The sequence below is a fragment of the Silurus aristotelis genome, assembly GCF_946808225.1.
Source record: "Silurus aristotelis genome assembly, chromosome: 11".
Lineage (NCBI taxonomy): Eukaryota > Metazoa > Chordata > Actinopteri > Siluriformes > Siluridae > Silurus > Silurus aristotelis.
In genome coordinates, this window is record NC_139584.1 from 202415 (window position 1) to 220000 (window position 17586).

General features: G+C 43.3%; 1 protein-coding gene and 1 long non-coding RNA gene across 5 annotated transcripts in view; both read left to right on the top strand.

Annotated features, from left to right (window-relative positions):
- The window catches only part of prkcz (protein kinase C, zeta), a 76185-nt gene that overhangs the window by 24136 nt on the left and 34463 nt on the right, over positions 1 to 17586 (top strand). The window lies entirely within an intron of this gene.
- On the top strand, positions 11863 to 13175 carry LOC310733524. The gene is made up of 3 exons (XR_014535811.1): positions 11863 to 12590; positions 12914 to 12976; positions 13083 to 13175. It is a non-coding gene; the product is annotated as an uncharacterized lncRNA (long non-coding RNA).

Consider the following 17586-nt stretch of genomic DNA (forward strand, 5'->3'; position numbering starts at 1 on the left):
TCTGTGCAGCTGGGGACGGTTTCTTATCAATGCCTTGGGTGGTTCCATGAAATTCTGGAGTAAGAATGGGAGCTTTGAGGATGGATTTTGACTGTAGTTAATATCAACAGTCTGCTACATTGACTCAGGACTACAGTTTGCTTATGATCACCATCACTGTACCTCGCTACATTGTATATCTGCAATAAATGGACATTTGGTGCAAACCAGATGAGGATGGTTTTTCTCTCCTGAGTCTGGTTTCTCTCAGGGTTTCTTCCTTCTGCATCTCAGGGAGTTTTTCCTTCACCACAGTTGCCACCGGCTTGTTCATCAGGAACAAACTTACACTTATAAAGTGCATATTATTCATTTTTATCACCACATTATCTGTGTAAAGCTGCTTTGAGACAAGGTTCATTGTTAAAAGCTCAATACAAATAAACATGAATTGAATTAAATTGCATTGAGTACATTTTCAATGTCACAAGAGACATTGCCAGATCTTTAAAAGCTCTGGAGATAGACATAGTGGAACTCCAGCATTTGGAGGCCACAGGATATTGAGGGCATATTGGATCCCTCAAAAAAAAAGCCAAAATGAACGACCTGCTGGACACTACAGCATAGGGGGCGCTGGTCCACTCACGCTTTAAAAGCGTCACTGAGATGGATGCTCCTTCTAAGTTATTCTTTATTTTAGAAAAAACTAATGGAAAAACGAGATTCATGCATACTGTGCGGACAGAATCAGGGGATCTTGTGTCAGAGCCCACTGAAATTGGCAAGCAGACAATTAACTTCTATTCAAAGCTGTATAGCAGTGAGCGATCAGGGTCACAGTGGAGGACCTGCCTAAGCTCACAGAGTCAGTGGTCAGAGAGGTGGACAGGATGCTGACAGTGGCTGAGCTTCAGGAGGCTCTTCAGGGCATGGACAATGGGCAGTCACCAGGAATAGATGGTTTTCCTAGTTGAGTTCTTCAAGGCTTTTTGGGCAGTAATAAGGCAGGACATGCTGAAGAACCTACAGGACAGTGTGAAAGGAGGTCAACTCCCAACAAGCTACAGGAGAGCCGTCCTGACCCTGCTGCCAAAAAAGAGAGACCTGACCTGAAGAACTGGCTCCCAGTGTCACTACTGTAAGCTGCTGTTAAAAGCATTAGCATCTAGACTGATGAAGGTGATGGAGCAGATCATTCACCATGACCAGACGTACTATGTGCCTTTGTGACTTTTCGAACATCTCCAGGCTATTGGGCTTAAAGACTGGTCTGATTCTCCCAGACCAGAAAAAGGCTTTTGACTAGGTTAAGCATGAATACTTGTAAGGTGCTGGAAAGCTTTGGGTTCATCCCTGATTTCAGAGCCATGATCAAGGTGTTGTACAGTGAAATTGAAAGTGTACTTAAGGTTAATGGTGGTGTATGTGCCCCTTTTAGAGTGTACAGAGGGACCAGGCAGGGCTGTTCACTGTCAGGAATGCTGTACACTCTAGCAATCGAATGGTCAAGCGTAACATCAAAGTAATAAATCGTCTTTCTGGTTTTAATATTCCACATGCAAATGCTTTACTCTACCTGTCAGCGTATGCAGATGACCTGACTGTAATGGTGGGATCCCAGTTTGATGTGAATGTTTCAATTGATGTTTTAAAGGATTGAAATTTTTTATCATCAGCGAAAGTTAACTGAGGAAAGAGTGAAGCAGTTTTAGTTGGGGAGTGGGGAGGTGGAAAGCCGACACTCCCAGGGGGCCTGGTGTTGAAAAAAGGTAGTTTTCAATCCTTGGGAGTAATGAAATTTTAAGTAAAACCTGGGAAGGCACTGTAGAGTACATCAAGGGTAGACTGAGCAGGTAAAAGCAGCTGGTGCCGAAGATATCCTACAGGGGACGAATGCTGGTGATAAACAACCTGGCAGCGTCGTCTCTATGGCACAGGCTGGCATCAATGGATCCACTGCCAAACCTGCTAGCGAAAATCCAGGCCCTGCTGGTGGACTTCTTCTGGGATGTTCTGCACTGGATTCCACAGAGTGTCCTCCATCTGCCCATGGAGGAAGGGGCTGGTTCATCTCGCAAACAGAACTACAGCCTTTCGCCCCAGTTAATCCAGAGACTAATAACAGGGCCAAGGAACCTGGTGTGGAGAACAGCAGCAAGTGATCTTTTGCACATGGTAGGAACTTTGTTTTAAATGGACACACACTGGATGTTTCTGGATTACCAGTTTTTTACTGCAGACATTTTTAAATATTGACTTAAACAAAAAAAAAAAAAAAAAAGACTAAGGACTGTGGAACACTACACTGGAGTGTAGTGGAGTCGTCTGGACATCTCTGGTGTGACCACCCCCACACTGTTCAGAGCTCTGATCTCCTCAGAGATCATCACACTCCAGGAGCTGGTAAACATTGTAGGGCCTACATGTATTTTAAGTTCCTTTAATGTGATTTTACTCTCCAGTGTTTTATTCTTGGTTTTAAGAACATCAGGTGAAAACGGGTTTATGTGCCAACTGATACATTTTATTTTTGGTAAGGTGAATATGACCATATACCTGAGCAGAAAAAACAAAGTGGCTCAAAACACTGACTGTGATGCAAACAGAATCTTCTCCCATCTGATAAAATCCAGGATTCACATGTGTATAAGAGTGTGGTGGAGCTGAAGATGTTTGAGGATGTGTGGTGCTGTAATGAAGCTTTGTGTTCTGTGAAAGAGGAAAAATTGCACTTTACACCAGAACTGAACTAGTCACCAAAGCTCAGCAAATAATCTTTCATTTCTCCTCCTCAATGTCTCAGTAGGTGGTGCAGTTTGTCGGGGGCTGAGAGGGAGTAAAAATTGGGGATGATTTGGTTGATGTTGTTGAGGAATTGGGTTTGAATGTGGTTGTATTTGGTGTGTTCAGTGAGGAAGTGCAGTTCTGCCTCTACTGTGTTCAGTAAACACTGCTGGCAGAGTCTCTGCTCTCGGGGCAGACAGGACTGTGTGTCTCCCCGTCTGTCTCCACGGCCAGACGTGTCCACCCAGTCTCGACTTCATCAAGGTGTGTCTCAGTTTGTGATCAGACACCGTGCTCAGGTTCTCTGCCACGCTGTAGTGTCTGTTCAGGGACACACAACACTCTATTTTATTCTGGAGCTGCTTTCAGTTTCCCAGTAGCTCAGATTCTTCACTCTCTCTTTCTCTCGTTTCTTCTCCACATGTTTGATGTTTGCTGAATGTGATGGGATTCAGTAGTTAGTAGTCAGTGCGGCTTAGAGCTTTATTACTCCATAACACACTGTAGTTCAGGAGTCAGAAGACATTCAGAGAGTCAGAGATTCTTAAAACACTAGAGAAGTTAAAACACTTATGACTTACTATGACAAACATTGCGGTGTTCAGTATTTAGTGTAATGAGGATTGCGGTGTTCAGTATTTAGTGTAATGAGGATTGCGGTGTTCAGTATTTAGTGTAATGAGGATTGCGGTGTTCAGTATTTAGTGTAATGAGGATTGCGGTGTTCAGTATTTAGTGTAATGAGGATTTCGGTGTTCAGTATTTAGTGTAATGAGGATTGCGGTGTTCAGTATTTAGTGTAATGAGGATTGCGGTGTTCAGTATTTAGTGTAATGAGGATTGCGGTGTTCAGTATTTAGTGTAATGAGGATTGCGGTGTTCAGTATTTAGTGTAATGAGGATTGCGGTGTTCAGTATTTAGTGTAATGAGGATTGCGGTGTTCAGTAGTCAGTGCAATGAACAAATCACGTGTAACTGCTGAGCCTGTCACATGCCTCATTATTTACAGAACCTGAAACATTTATAAACCCAGCAGATGTTTTTAGTTTATTTTGCCTCACATTAACTTTTACACACAATGACTACAATAGTGATAAAAGCTGCAAGCTGTGTTAGAAACCTGAAGAACCTGGTTTAAAAAATGATTCTGCTGCAGCCTGACGTATCTCCTTTCTCCACCTTCTCTTTGTCTCTTCCCCTTTTTAGTCTCTTTCTTTAAATAGAACTGCAGGAGAAGGATCAGTAGCGTTAAAAGTAACAGCTCGTGAGTGTAATGTAAAACTGATGAAGCATGAAAGTCAGGAGATGATGTTCAGTGAATGAGGAAAGTAACTGAGATGAGTTGAGGTGTTTAATGTTGGTCGATGTCACTGTGCACTTTTCTTTTTTCAGTAGTGCTGTAGCTCTTATGTGAGCTTTAGCTGGATGCTGTTCTCAGGCCATGACCTGCTGCAGTGATGAGGGTTTTAGACAGATGCTGTAAAGTTCCTCTGTGTGCTGAAGAGTGAGTTGATCTTCAGGCTGTAAATGTGATCCAGCAACACCAGAGTCTGTTTTCTCACAGAATCACAGCAGAATAAGGTTAAGTTTCTCAACAGAGACTGGTGAGGGACGAATATAAGATTTGTGTGTGTTTCCAGCTCTGCCCATTGCTTACACACTTAACTCCACCCCTGGCCATAACCCTCCCCACTCACACACACACACACGCTCTTCTCCTTTAATTCCTCACAATTATCCGATTACCCACTCCCACTACACCATTAATTATCATCCAGCTGGGACCTTCATCACCATCCTCCTGCTGCTAAAACCTGCACATCATCTCTATTCTAACTGTGTTTAACATGGAGGGAAAGTGTGTGTGTGTGTGTGTGTGTGTGTGTGTGTGTGTGTGTATACACTCAGAGTGACTAATTTATTGTGAAACACATTGAGCAGTTTCACTTTATTTCATTATTGAGCTGTATGATGATGGTGATGATTATGGCGATGATGATAATGATGGTGATGAATTGGTGATGATTATAGCAATGATGATAGTGATGATGATGGTGATGATTATGGTGATTATGATGGTGATGATTATGGCGATGATGATAATGATGGTGATGAATTGGTGATGATTATAGCAATGATGATAGTGATGATGATGGTGATGATTATGGTGATTATGATGGTGATGATTATGGTGATGGTGATGATTATGGTGATGGTGATGATTATGGCGATGGTGATGGTTAATGGCGATGATGATTATGTTAAAGATGGTGGTGATTATGGCGATAATAATGATGGTGATGATGATGATTATGGTGATGGTGATGATGAAGATGCGTTAATGAGCTGATTTAGTTTAAACACAATGTACCAACTTTTTTTTTTCCACACACACACACACACGCACACACGCACACACACACACACACACACTGCCTATTCTGTATGGCTTTAGAAAAAGTCATTGTTGCCATTTTCCTGCTGTGGTGAGCTCATCTCCCATGGTGACACTAGCAGTACTGTGATGCGAGATTTTAGACTGGCACCATTTCTTGGAACACAGGAGGTGATGTCACAAATTGAGTTTCCTATTGGTCATCACAGCAGTATGTGCTGTGATTGGTCAGTGTCACTTTGATTGACAGGTGAGGCAAGAAATCCCGCCCACACTTACACATTGGGATTTAAATTCATCACTTCCTGTAAACAAGTTGAAATCTTACACTTCTTCATGACTCACAGCGTTGGGGTTTGACCATCTGTCTTTTAATAAAACAAATCCTCTCACTGAGCTTAAAATAACCACAGTGTCTAATCCTCCTGAATTCTTCTTTCTGTAAGTATTTATTTATAGGGCAGAACAGTGACTGTTCCATTGCCATAGTAACTACAGTTTTCTCCATCTGAGTCGCCGTGTCCTCCATCCTGTAACGTGGACATGATAAAGCCTGACGTAAATGCAAACAATCTAAAATTCCAAACATTTAGACAGTAGATATTTAACAGCCTTCATGAAGTTACTGAGCAACTAAAGAAGTTTGAGGTAATTAATATCAGTGATTGATATTAACAGTGTGCTACAATCTGCTCAGGAACACAGTTTGCATGAACAGTTCTGCATGTAAGCATCATCACTGAACCCTAACACTGATAAAACTGTAATGATGAACATTCGTTGTTGAGGATAAGGTTCTGGTTCCTCTCATGGGTTAAGGTTAGGGTTAACCCTAACCCTAACCCTTTCTTCCTCATGAAGTCTCAGGGATTTTTTTTTTCCACCACAGTCACCACTGGATCACTAATGAGGGAGACACGTATAGACACTAACCTTCTACATTCCAACTTCAAAACCTCTTTATCTCTGTAAAGCTGCTTTGAGAGAATATCCACAGGTAAAAGCCAGTGTCAGGTCGTGTATTTTATCCCTAGGCCTTCAATGATGATCTACCTGAATCAATCCACCTCTTAATTCCATTATTATTACGGTACAATATCATATATACAATACTGATGTCATATTTAAAATGTGTTTGATGTTAGTCGCTCCTTTTACAAGCATTCAAATAAATTATAAATTGTACATTTAAAAGGGTGATATGGATGGATGGCAGGCAGGCAGACAGACAGGCAGGCAGACAGACAGGCGGGCCGGCAGGCAGGCAGGCAGGCATGCAAGGTGGCAAACATGAATAAACAAGGATGCTCCAAATGGCTTAGAAATGATTAGCAGGTGCTTTAAAGCAAGGTGATTAAAGTGGTATATCCAATGAGAGATCAAAATAAACTAAAATATCTCCAAATTCCAAAAGGCTTGTAAAGAACTATATGCCTCTATCGTCTTTCCTTTTTTGTCTAGATTCAACTCAAACGGTGGCCATCTTAACTTCGAGGCCCTCTCAAGCTCTATCAAACTAAAAGTCCTATTCAAAATAAAAGTAACAACTAAAGGGTATGGGTGCTCCTATAGCACATATTACCATTTTCCCTTTAACCAAAAAAATGCCTTTTAAAAATACTATCAATATTATAGAAAAACCCAGTATAGAGAAGAGCAGACTTTAATGGGCATGTAGGTGAAGAGAACAGAGGTGATGAGGAGGTGATGGGTAGGTATGATTTTAAGGAGAGAAATGTGGAAGGGCAGATGGTGGTAGATTTTGCTAAAAGGATGGAAATGGCAGTGGTGAACACTTATTTTAAGAAGAAGGAGGATCATAGGGTGACGTATAAGAGTGGAGGAAGGTGCACACAGGTGGACTATGTTCTATGTAGGAGATGCAACCTGAAGGAGATTGGAGACTGTAAGGTGTTGGCAGGGGACAGTGTAGCTAGACAGCATCGGATGGTGGTCTGTAGGATGGTTTTGGAGGTGAAGAAGTAGAGGAGGAGAATGAGTACTGAAAGAAGAATAAGATGGTGGAAACTGAAGGAGGAAGACTGTAGTGTGAGATTCAGGGAAGAGGTCAGACAGGAGCTCGGTGGTGTTGAAGAGGTGTTGGATGATTGGGGAACTACTGCAGAAGTGATGAGGGAGACAGATAGAAAAGTACTTGGTGTAACATCTGGAAATAGAAAGGAAGACAAAGAGATGTGGTGGTGGAATGAGGAAGTGCAGGAGAGCAGAAAGAGAAAGAAAGTTGGAGAAATAGAATTGGGAAGAAGGTTGGATGATGATGGAGATGGTGAAGCAGGAAGTGGATAGGATTAGTAAGGAGGAACTGAGAGCAGCGATTAAGAGGATGAAGAGTGGAAAGTCGGTTGGACCAGACAACATACTGGTAGAAGCATGGAGATGTTTAGGAGATATGCAGTGGAGTTTTTAACCAGATTGTTTAACAGGATTCTAGAAGGTGAGAGGATGCCTGAGAAATGGAGGAGTGTGCTGGTACTGATCTTTAAGAATAAGGGAGATGTACAGACCTGCAGTAACTACAGGGGAATAAAGTTGATCAGTCACACCATGAAGTTATGGGAAAGAGTAGTGGAAGCCAGGCTGAGAGAAGAGGTGATCATCTGTGAGCAGCAGTATGGTTTCATGCCGAGGAAGAGCACCACAGAGGCATTATTTGCTTTGAGAATGTCAAGTCAAGTTAAGTTTATTTCTATTGCGCTTTTCACAACAGACATTGCCTCAAAGCAGCTTTACAGAATTTAACAGTGAAGGTGAATGGTGTGTGTTTATCCCTGATGAGCACCATGGAGACTGTGGTGAAGGAAAAACTACCTTAGATGTTATGAGTAGGAAACCTTGAGAGGAACCAGACTCAAAAGCAGAACCTTATCCTCATTTGGGTGACATCAAGAGTGTGATTATAGTCTTTCAACACTACAGAACACTGGAGAGTGAGAACTAACATGAGTACTGGAGTATAAGATTATAAAAAAAAATTAAAAAAAAAAAGTTGTATGGATTAGAGACAGTGGCATTGAGTAAAAGACAGGAGGTGGAGCTGGAGGTAGAAGAGCTGAAGATATTGAGATGTTCGTTGGGAGTGACGACGATGGACAGGATTAGAAATGAGTTTATTAGAGAAACAGCGCATGTAGGATGTTTTGGAGACAAGGTGAGGGAGGTGAGATTGAGATGGTTTGGACATGTGCAGAGGAGGGACATGGGGTATATCAGTAGGAGAATGCTGAGGAAAAGAGGAAGACCAAGGAGGAGGTTTATGGATGTGGTGAGGGAAGACATGCAGGTAGTTGGTGTGAAAGAGGCTGATGTAGAGTAAAGAGTATTAAGGAGACTGATGATCTGCTGTGGCGCCCCCTAAAGGGAACAGCCGAAAGAAGAAGTAGACACTATAGAGAAAAGCAGAGAAAAGCTCTTAAATTCTGTTAGTCGATTATAGCTCTGCCTTCAATACCATTGTCCGATTCAAACTCATTTCAAAACCGAAAGAATTAGGACTGAACTCTCACTTGTGCAACTGGATGTTGACTTTCTGACGAACAGATCCCAAGTGGCCAGTATTGGGAATATAACTACCCCTCCACTCTGACTCTGAGCTCTGTAGCTCCACAGGGTTGTGTCTTAAGTCCCCTCCTGTTCATACACAACTGTGTTGCCCAGCACAGTTCCAACATCATCTTTAAGTTTTCAGATGACACCATCTTGGTGTCTCATAACTGATGGAGATGAGATGGCCTACAGAGATGAGTTGAGAGCGCTTTCACAATGGTGCAGTGATGGCAACCTCTGCCTCAAAATCGGCAAAACCAAAGAAATGATAGTGGACTTCAGAAGGGTGCAAAAGGTCAACTAAAACCATTTACACATTAAGGGGACCTAGAAAGAGTCAGGAACATCAAGTTTCTTGATATGTGACTTGTCCTGGTCCCTAAACACCACGTCAGTTGTTAAATCAGCTTGACAGAGACTTTACATTCTGCACAGACTCAACAAGTTTGGCTTCTTTTCAAAGTACTCACCAACTTATACAGATGCACCATCAAGAGCATCCTAGCTGGATACCTGAGCATCTGGTATGGCAGCTGCACAGTACTAGATTACAAGGTCCTACAGAGAGTCATACGAACAGCAGAACTCAATTGGAAATAAACTCCCGGCCTTGCGGCCTCCCTGCCTTGCAGGTCATCTACCGCACACAAGAAGAAGTCAAGAAGCTTTTATTGTCATTTCAACCATATATATCTGAAGCATGTACACAGTGAAATGAAACAACGTTCCTCCTGAACCCTGGTGCTACATTTAACAACATAGAGCTACATAACAGAAAACACAGGGCTAAGGACTAGTAAGTGTCCTCACCACATAAAGTGCATTGTGTGCAAGACAATACAGGACAGTGTAAGACAACACAAGACAGTGTAAGACAAATACACAAAATAGCGCAACCAGAAAACCTGTTGTATATTACACACTGCGGTGTGTAAAAGAGTATTAAGTACTGAAGTGAACATTGTAATTAACAAAAATGTAAACAAAATGTTGTGCAAAAGAGCATGTAAACCGTTTGTAGAATTAAAGTGATGTAATATGGGTGGTGTTGAACACATGAATTTGTGAAGTGAGTGTGTGTTTGAGTCCGGGTTGTACAGATCAGTCACACAGTTGAGTGTGTTTGTGTTGAGGTTCAGTTCAGTTCAGTTCTGTGTTGAGAAGCCTGATGGCTTGAGGGAAGTCTGGATGTGACGGCCCGAATGCTTTGGAACCGCTTTCCTGATTGCAGGAGGGTAAAGAGTGTGTGTGATGGGTGTGTGAGTGTGTGAGGTGAGTGTGTGAGGGGTGTGTGTGAAGGGTGTGTGTGGGGGTGTGTGTGACGGGTGTGTGTGGTCGTCCACAACGCTGTTGGCTTTGCCGATGCAGCGTGTGGTGTAAATGTCTATGATAGAGGGGAGAGAGCCCCCAATGATCTTCTCAGCGGTCCTCACTATCCTCTGTAGGGTCTTGCGATCCGAGACGGTGCAGTTCCCAAACCAGGCAGTGATGCAGCTGCTGAAGATGCTCTCAATGGTCCCTATGTAAAACATAGTCAGGATAGAGGTGGCGGGAGATGCTTTTTTTTTTAATCAGTCTTCTCAGGAAGTAGAGACGCTGCTGGGCTTTCTTGGTGATGGAGCTGGTGTCGAGTGACCAGGTGAGGTTATCCGCCAAATGAACCCCAAGGAATATGGTGCTCTTTACGATCTCCACAGAGGATCCATCAATGTTCAGTGAATAATGGTCGCTCTGTGCTCTCCTGAAGTCAACAACCATCTCCTTTGTTTTGTCAACGTTCAGAGACCGGTTGTTGCTCCACACCAGGCTGTTAACCGTTGCACCTCCTTTCTGTATGCTGACTCTTCGTTCTTGCTGATGAGACCCAACATGGTCGTGTCATCTGTGAACTTGATGATGTGATTCGAGCTTTGCATTGCTACACATCGTAATTCAGCAAAGTGAACAGCAGTGGACTAAGCACACAGCCCTGAGGGGCCCCAGTGCTCCCAGTCAGGAAGTCCAGGATCCAGTTACAGAGGGCGGTGTTCAGGCCCAGTAGGCTCGTCTTCTTAATCAGGGGCTGAGGGATGATTGTGTTAAATGCTTAGCTGAAGTCTATGAACAGCATTCATATAAGTCCTTGTTGTCCAGGTGGGTGGGGGCCAGATGAAGTTTCATGGAGATGGCATTGTCTATTGAACGATACGCGAACTGCATGGGGTCCAGTGATGGTGGTAGCTGGGCCTTGATGTGCCTCATGACAAACCTCTCAAAGCACTTCATCATGATGGGTGTGAGCTAGACGGGACGATAGTCATTGAGGCAGGAGACAGACTTTGGCACAGGAATGATGGTCGTCGTCTTGAGGCATGTAGGAACAATGGTGCTGCTCAAGGAGATGTTGAATATGTCGGTGAAGACATCCGCTAGCTGTTCTACACAGTCCGCTCATGGTGTCTGAGGAAGGATCAGAAAATCCCAGCTGATCCCCTTGACCCAGCACTCAGCCTGTTTAACAAACTGCCATCAGGTGGACGCTACAGGAATTTTTTTTTCCAGACCCAACATGCAGAAGAATAGTTTTTACCCTCAGACTATCGGAATCATCCATGACCTGTAATACAGTCTAACTGCAGACCACAACTACCAACTGACTTAGTAACATTTCATACATATTTGCACTGTTAAACACACTGAGCAATTCTTAATTCTCAGAACTCCTTCTATTGCACCTCACTTGCACACTACGAATCTTTGCGTATTTTTGCACACCTTCTCAATATAGATTCTACATGTTATTCTCAATCTTCCATATTTTTTTAAGTATACCTCATATATATGTACTGTATATACATGCTCTTCTGCACCCATTTGTAAATAACTAACTTTCTTAGACCTCATTATTACTTTTCTCTCATTTTTATTGTTTCTGCTTTATATTGTTTGATGTTTAATATTAAATATTGCTGTAGTTTGCTGGATCCTCACTTAAAAAACTGTCACTGACATCTGTACATATTCAGTTCATTTCATTTTTATTTAGTATTGCACTTTTTTTAATAAAATTGTTAAATGAATAAGATGTTCTTTATAAGTGTAAGTTTGTCCCTGATGAACAAGCCGGTGCTGACTGTGGTGAAGGAAAAACTTTTTGACAAATAAAATGTGAAACTTGAACTTGAAACTATAACAGAGAACGGCATCACAGACAGGAATCTCATACAGTGAGAATGAATGTAATCACTAAAGCAAGAAACCCAATGAACACAATTTGAAACGTCTCCTTTTACTAGAGCCACAACTGCACCTCCTGCAAACATCATCTCTAGCAGATGCATTGATATTCATCACATCACCCCAGGGTTTCTGCATTTCTGTTCATTTGGTTTTATTGGGGATTTTAAATTAAGGTAAATTGAGTGTTTTTGTGCAGGAAAGAAAACACAAAAGTATAAACAGTTCATTAAATACCTCAACAACTGCTTTGAGCAGTTTTGGGGACTTTTCCTCACGGTGTCAAGCTTTTCTTGAAAAGTCCATCTTGAAACTTGATGATGGTGGTGGAGTTGGAAGTGGCCCCACAGTCATATGTGTACAGTGAGTACAGCAGGGGGCTCAAAACACAACCCTGGGAAGCTCCAGTGCTGAGGGTATGGATTGTGGTCTGTCTGTCAGGAAGTTGAAGATCCAGGACCTCCAACTTAGAGGTGAGCGTGAAGGGAATTATGGTGTGTGTGTTCAGGCATGAGAGGTGTGTGTGTGTGTGTGTTCATGTGTAAGATGTGTGAGCCTCTGTTTGTGTGGGTGTGTGTGTTTTCAGGTGTGAGATGTCTATGTTTCGAGTAATGTGTGTTCAGGTGTGAGGTGTGTGTGTGTGTGTGTGTGTGTGTGTGTGTGTGTGTGTGTGTGTGTGTGTTCAGGTATGAAATGTGTGTGGTGTGTTCAGGTGAGATGTGTGTGTTTCTGTGTGTGTATGTATTCAGGTGTGAGATGTGTGTGTCTTTATGTGTGTGTTCAGGTATGAGATGTGTGTGGGGGTGTTTAGGTGTGAGGTGTGTGTGTGTGTGTGTGTGTGTGTGTTCAGGTGTGAGAGGTGCATTTGTGTGTGTGTGTGTGTGTGTGTGTGTGTGTGTGTGTGTGTGTGTGTGTGTGTGTGTGTGCTCATGTGTAAGATGTGCGAGTTTGTGTGTGTGTTTAGGTGTGAGATGTGTGTGTGTGTGTGTTTTTAGGTGTGAGATGTCTGTGCTTGTGTGTGTGTGTGAGGTCAGGTGTGAGATGTGTGTGTTTGTGTACAGGCATGAGATGTGTGTGTTTTTTTGAGTGTGCATGTGTGTGGGCGAGAGATAAGTGTGAGGTGTCTGTATGTGTGTTCAGGTGTGAGATGTGTGTGTTTGTGTACATGTGTGTGTTCAGGTGAGAGGTGTGTGTGTGTGTGTGTGTGTGTGTGTGTGTGTGTGTGTGTGTGTGTGTGTGTGTGTGTGATCTCTGTGCTGGATTTGGAGTAAGTAATGTGCAGTAAGATTGGACAGTGTCCAATCAGAGTCTTACAAACTTTTATTACAAACCCAAAGTCCATTAGGAAGAAGAAAATCTGGAAGTATTTTAGTTCTACATGCATTAGTGACCTCTGAGCATGGCACACTATTCACTTTGTTTGTAAAAAAAAAAATCTCCTCCAGCATGTCTTTATCCTCAGAAAGTCAAAGGTGAGAGATAAAGCAGTTCCTGCTTGGATTCTCTCAGCTCCCTGGTATTTGGAAAATTCTTGCACAAGTTCCTGAATGTTTCTCCATCTGTCCACTAAAAAGATGCTGATAAGATTAGAGCAGAAAAAAGTACAGAGTGGAGCTGTAACCAATCTCCTGAAGGTGGAGAAGTGAAGGCTTTCTGTTTCTCCAAACATTCAGATGCTCACACACACTTTATGTACCACCTGCGTAATGTAGTGTAGTGTTGTGTGTAGTTTAGTGTGTTTTGTTTAGTTTGTTGTGTAGTGCAGTGTGTAGTGTAGTGTTGTGTTCAAATCAAATAAAATTTTATTTGTCACATATATGTTGTGTATTATCATGTATACATGTTGTGTATCGGGGGAGTGGTGGCTTCAGCGGTTAAGGCGCTGGGTTGCCGATCGGAAGGTCTGGGGTTCAAGCCCCGGTATCGCCAAGCTGCCACTCTTGGGCCCTTGAGCAAGGCCCTTAACCCTCTATGCTCCAGGGGTCCCTTACGAGGGAAATATCAAGGTCCGTGACGTGGGGCCGCCTTCCCGTGGGCTCACCACCTGCAGGAGGGACCGTAAGGGACGGTGCTGTGAGGATTGGGCAGCAGTCGAAGGCGGGGGCCTGCTTAGACTGCTGCCCCCGCGACCCGAATTACGGATAAACGGGAGAAAATGAATGAATGATGAATGTCGTGTATTCAGAATATATCATTTTGATGGGAGCTATTATCTATTATGGTGGAGCAGCTGTTTAACCATCAGAGGGTGAAGTTCTGTACTTTAATGGCCGTAGGCAGAAATGATCTCCTGCGCTCTGTGATGCATCGTGGATGTATGAGTCTGTAGTGGGTGGGAGAAGTTCTCCAAGATGAAATGTTTGGACAGCATCCTCTTTTCAGACACTATTGTCAGAGATTCCAGCTTCTCACCAACAACACCACAGGCCTTGTGGATTAATTTGTTGAGTCTGTTAGTGTCTGCCAGTCTCAGCCTGCTTCCCCAAGCCACAGCACACAGGAGAGCACTGACCACAACAAACTCATAAAACATCTGTTCTACTGTAGCTTTGTGTTGTGTTGTGTTGTGTTGTTTAACATAGTGTTTATTAGAGCCATTTTTTAAATGATATTTTTATCTGTAAATGTTGTAATGCTGCCTCAGACTTGTAACACATTAGTCCTGATAACATCAAAATGTGTTCTATAATTTGGGACATTAAACAGTAAATGAAGTTGTGTGCCCTTCACAGGGCGTAGTGTGTATTGTCAAGTCAAGTCAAGTTTATTTCTATTGCGCTTTTGAGAACACGCATCGTCTCAAAGCAGCTTTACAGAAATTAACAGTGAAGGTGAACGATGTGTTTTTCCCTGATGAGCACCATGGAGACTGTGGCAAGAAAAAACTCCCTTAGATGTTATGAGGAAGAAACCTTGAGAGGAACCAGACTCAAAAGCAGAACCTCATCCTCATTTGGGTGACATCAAGAGTGTGATTATAGTCTTTAAACACTACAGAACACTGGAGAGTGAGAACTAACATGAGCACTGGAGTGTGTGATTATGACTGATGATCTTTTTTACAGTTTTTACAGTCTTTATGGTTATAAAACTAGGACCTACTGTGCCACTCATAAAATAGCTCAACATTTGCAATCATCACAGATCCAACACCAGCTTCTCCATGCCAGAGCCTTTAAACACTACAGGAGGTCCAGTGTCCAAACTCCACATGAAGTGGGATCCATTTGGCACTGGTACGTCTCTAGATGGGTCGGGATGTTTGTGGGGTTGGCATCTACTTCTTTAAAGAACCAACCAGAGGAGAAAACACACTGGATGTGGTTTACACAAACATTCAATTAAATTAATTTTTTTTTGTATAACACTTTTAACAATGAACATTGTCTCAAAGCAGCTTTACACAGATAATGTGGTGATTCATCCAGGGGCGCATACCGGGCGAAGCCCCGCCCTCACCTCGGGTACTCAGACCACATCTCTGTTATGTTGATCCCAGCATAATCCCAGCAGGATCCATGTCTGCTCTTCAGGACTGCTTTGAATGCACTGACTGGGACATGTTCAAGGAAGCTGCAACCAACGGCGATTTCATCAACTTGGAGGAGTACACGTCAACAGTGACCAGCTACATCAGCAAGTGCATTGATGACCATCTCCAAGACCATCACTACACGCGCCAACCAGAAGCCATGGATGGCCTTAAAGACAACCAAGGCCAAACTGTCCTGTGCCATCAGAGAGGCAAAGCGTGCACACGCATAGAGAATCCACGGCCACTTCCAGGACAGCGGAGACACCCGGCATGTAGCAGGGCATCCAGGCGATCACTAACTACAAGACGACATCACCTGCTTGTGACCGTGACACCTTCCTCCCAGAAACGCTGAACGACTTCTACGCCTGGTTCGAGGTGCAGAACAACATGGCAGCGAGAAAGACCACCCCTCCTTCCAGTGACCAGGTGAACCACAGCTGAAGTGAGGAAAACTCTATGCAGAGTAAACCCACGGAAGTCTGCTGGACCAGACAACATTCCTGGCAGAGTTCTCAGGGAATGTGCACAACAGCTAGCGGATGTCTTCTCGTACATGTTCAACATCTTCCTGAGCAGCGCCATGTTTCCTACATGCCTCAAAAAGACGACTATCATTCCCGTGCCGAAGAAGTCTTCTGTCTCCTGCTTCAATGACTATCGTCCCATCGCGCTCACACCCATCGTGATGAAGTGCTTCAAGAGGCTCGTCATGAGGCACGTGAAGACCCAGCTTCCACCCGCACTGGACCCTATTCAGTTTGCGTATCGTCCAAACCGCTCCATGAATGATGCCATCTCCACGAACCTTCATCTGGCCCTCACCCACCTGGACAACAAGGACTCTTATGTATGAACGCTGTTCAAAGACTTCAGTTCAGCATTCAACAAGATCATTCCTCAGCACCTGATTGAGAAGCTGAGCCTACTGGGCCTGGACACCTCCCTCTGTAACTGGATCCTGGACTTCCTGACTGAGAGACCTCAGTCAGTCCGGATCGGAAACAGCATCTCCAGCACCACCACACTGAGCACTAAGGGGCACCTCAGGGCTGTGTGCTCAGTCCACTGCTGTTTACTCTGCTGACTTACGACTGTGTAGCTACGCACAGCTCAAATCACATCATTAAGTTTGCCGATGACATGACTGTGGTTCGTCTCATCAGCAAGAACGATGAGTCAGCATACAGAGAGGAGGTGAAACAGTTAACAGCCTGGTGTGGAGCCAACAACCTGTATCTGAACGTTGACAAAACATGGTTGTTGACCTCGGGAGAGCACAGAGCGACTATTCTCCACTGATCATCGATGGGTCCTCCTTAGAGATCGTCAAGAGCACCAAATTCCTTGGTGTTCATCTGCCGGATAAACTCACCTGGTCACTCGACACCAGCTCCATCTAATAAACATATCCTGACGCTGTAGACTCGTTTAGACTCATATAATCATCTCGTTTAATCCAGGTCTCAGTGAGACAGAGTGCTGAGAGATTATTATCCGTGATCATCTCATTTACAATTAGTGCTTTTTGTGCAAGTGATCTAATGTATAAAAGACCAAACTTTAGAACTTTGTTGTGTTTGTTTATCTGGCATTTTTCAATTTTAACTGCAATAAGATTATTTCTGGATCTTGTGTATTTATTTCTTGTTTTTTCTACACGAGGAATAGATACGGTTTCTATAAATTGGGCTGTGTGTGTACCTGTAACTATTTAGTTTGTTGTATAAATGTTGTCATAAATATGACAAAAAATTGCATGATGTCTTACTTTCAGTCAGATGGTGTGACTCATCCTAGAGATGTTGTCCAATAGCACTGCTGCTCCAACTCTGCTGGTGTGCAGGCCATCAGGGTGGAAGAACCTCGGGCGCTCACAGAAAAAATTCCAATTATCAACAAAGAGAAGTTTGTGTTCTCGACACCATGACTGTAACCATTCATTAAGTGCTAAAAGTCTACTAAACTTATAATCCCTCGCTGGTAAGTGGGAAGAGGTCTTGACACTATGATCTTTGTTGTGGGTGATGTGCTGCGTACCGTCTCCACCAGGATACTGAAATCCCTCTTTAGGATCTTCGTTTACCTCAGCCTGGTGTCATTTGCTCC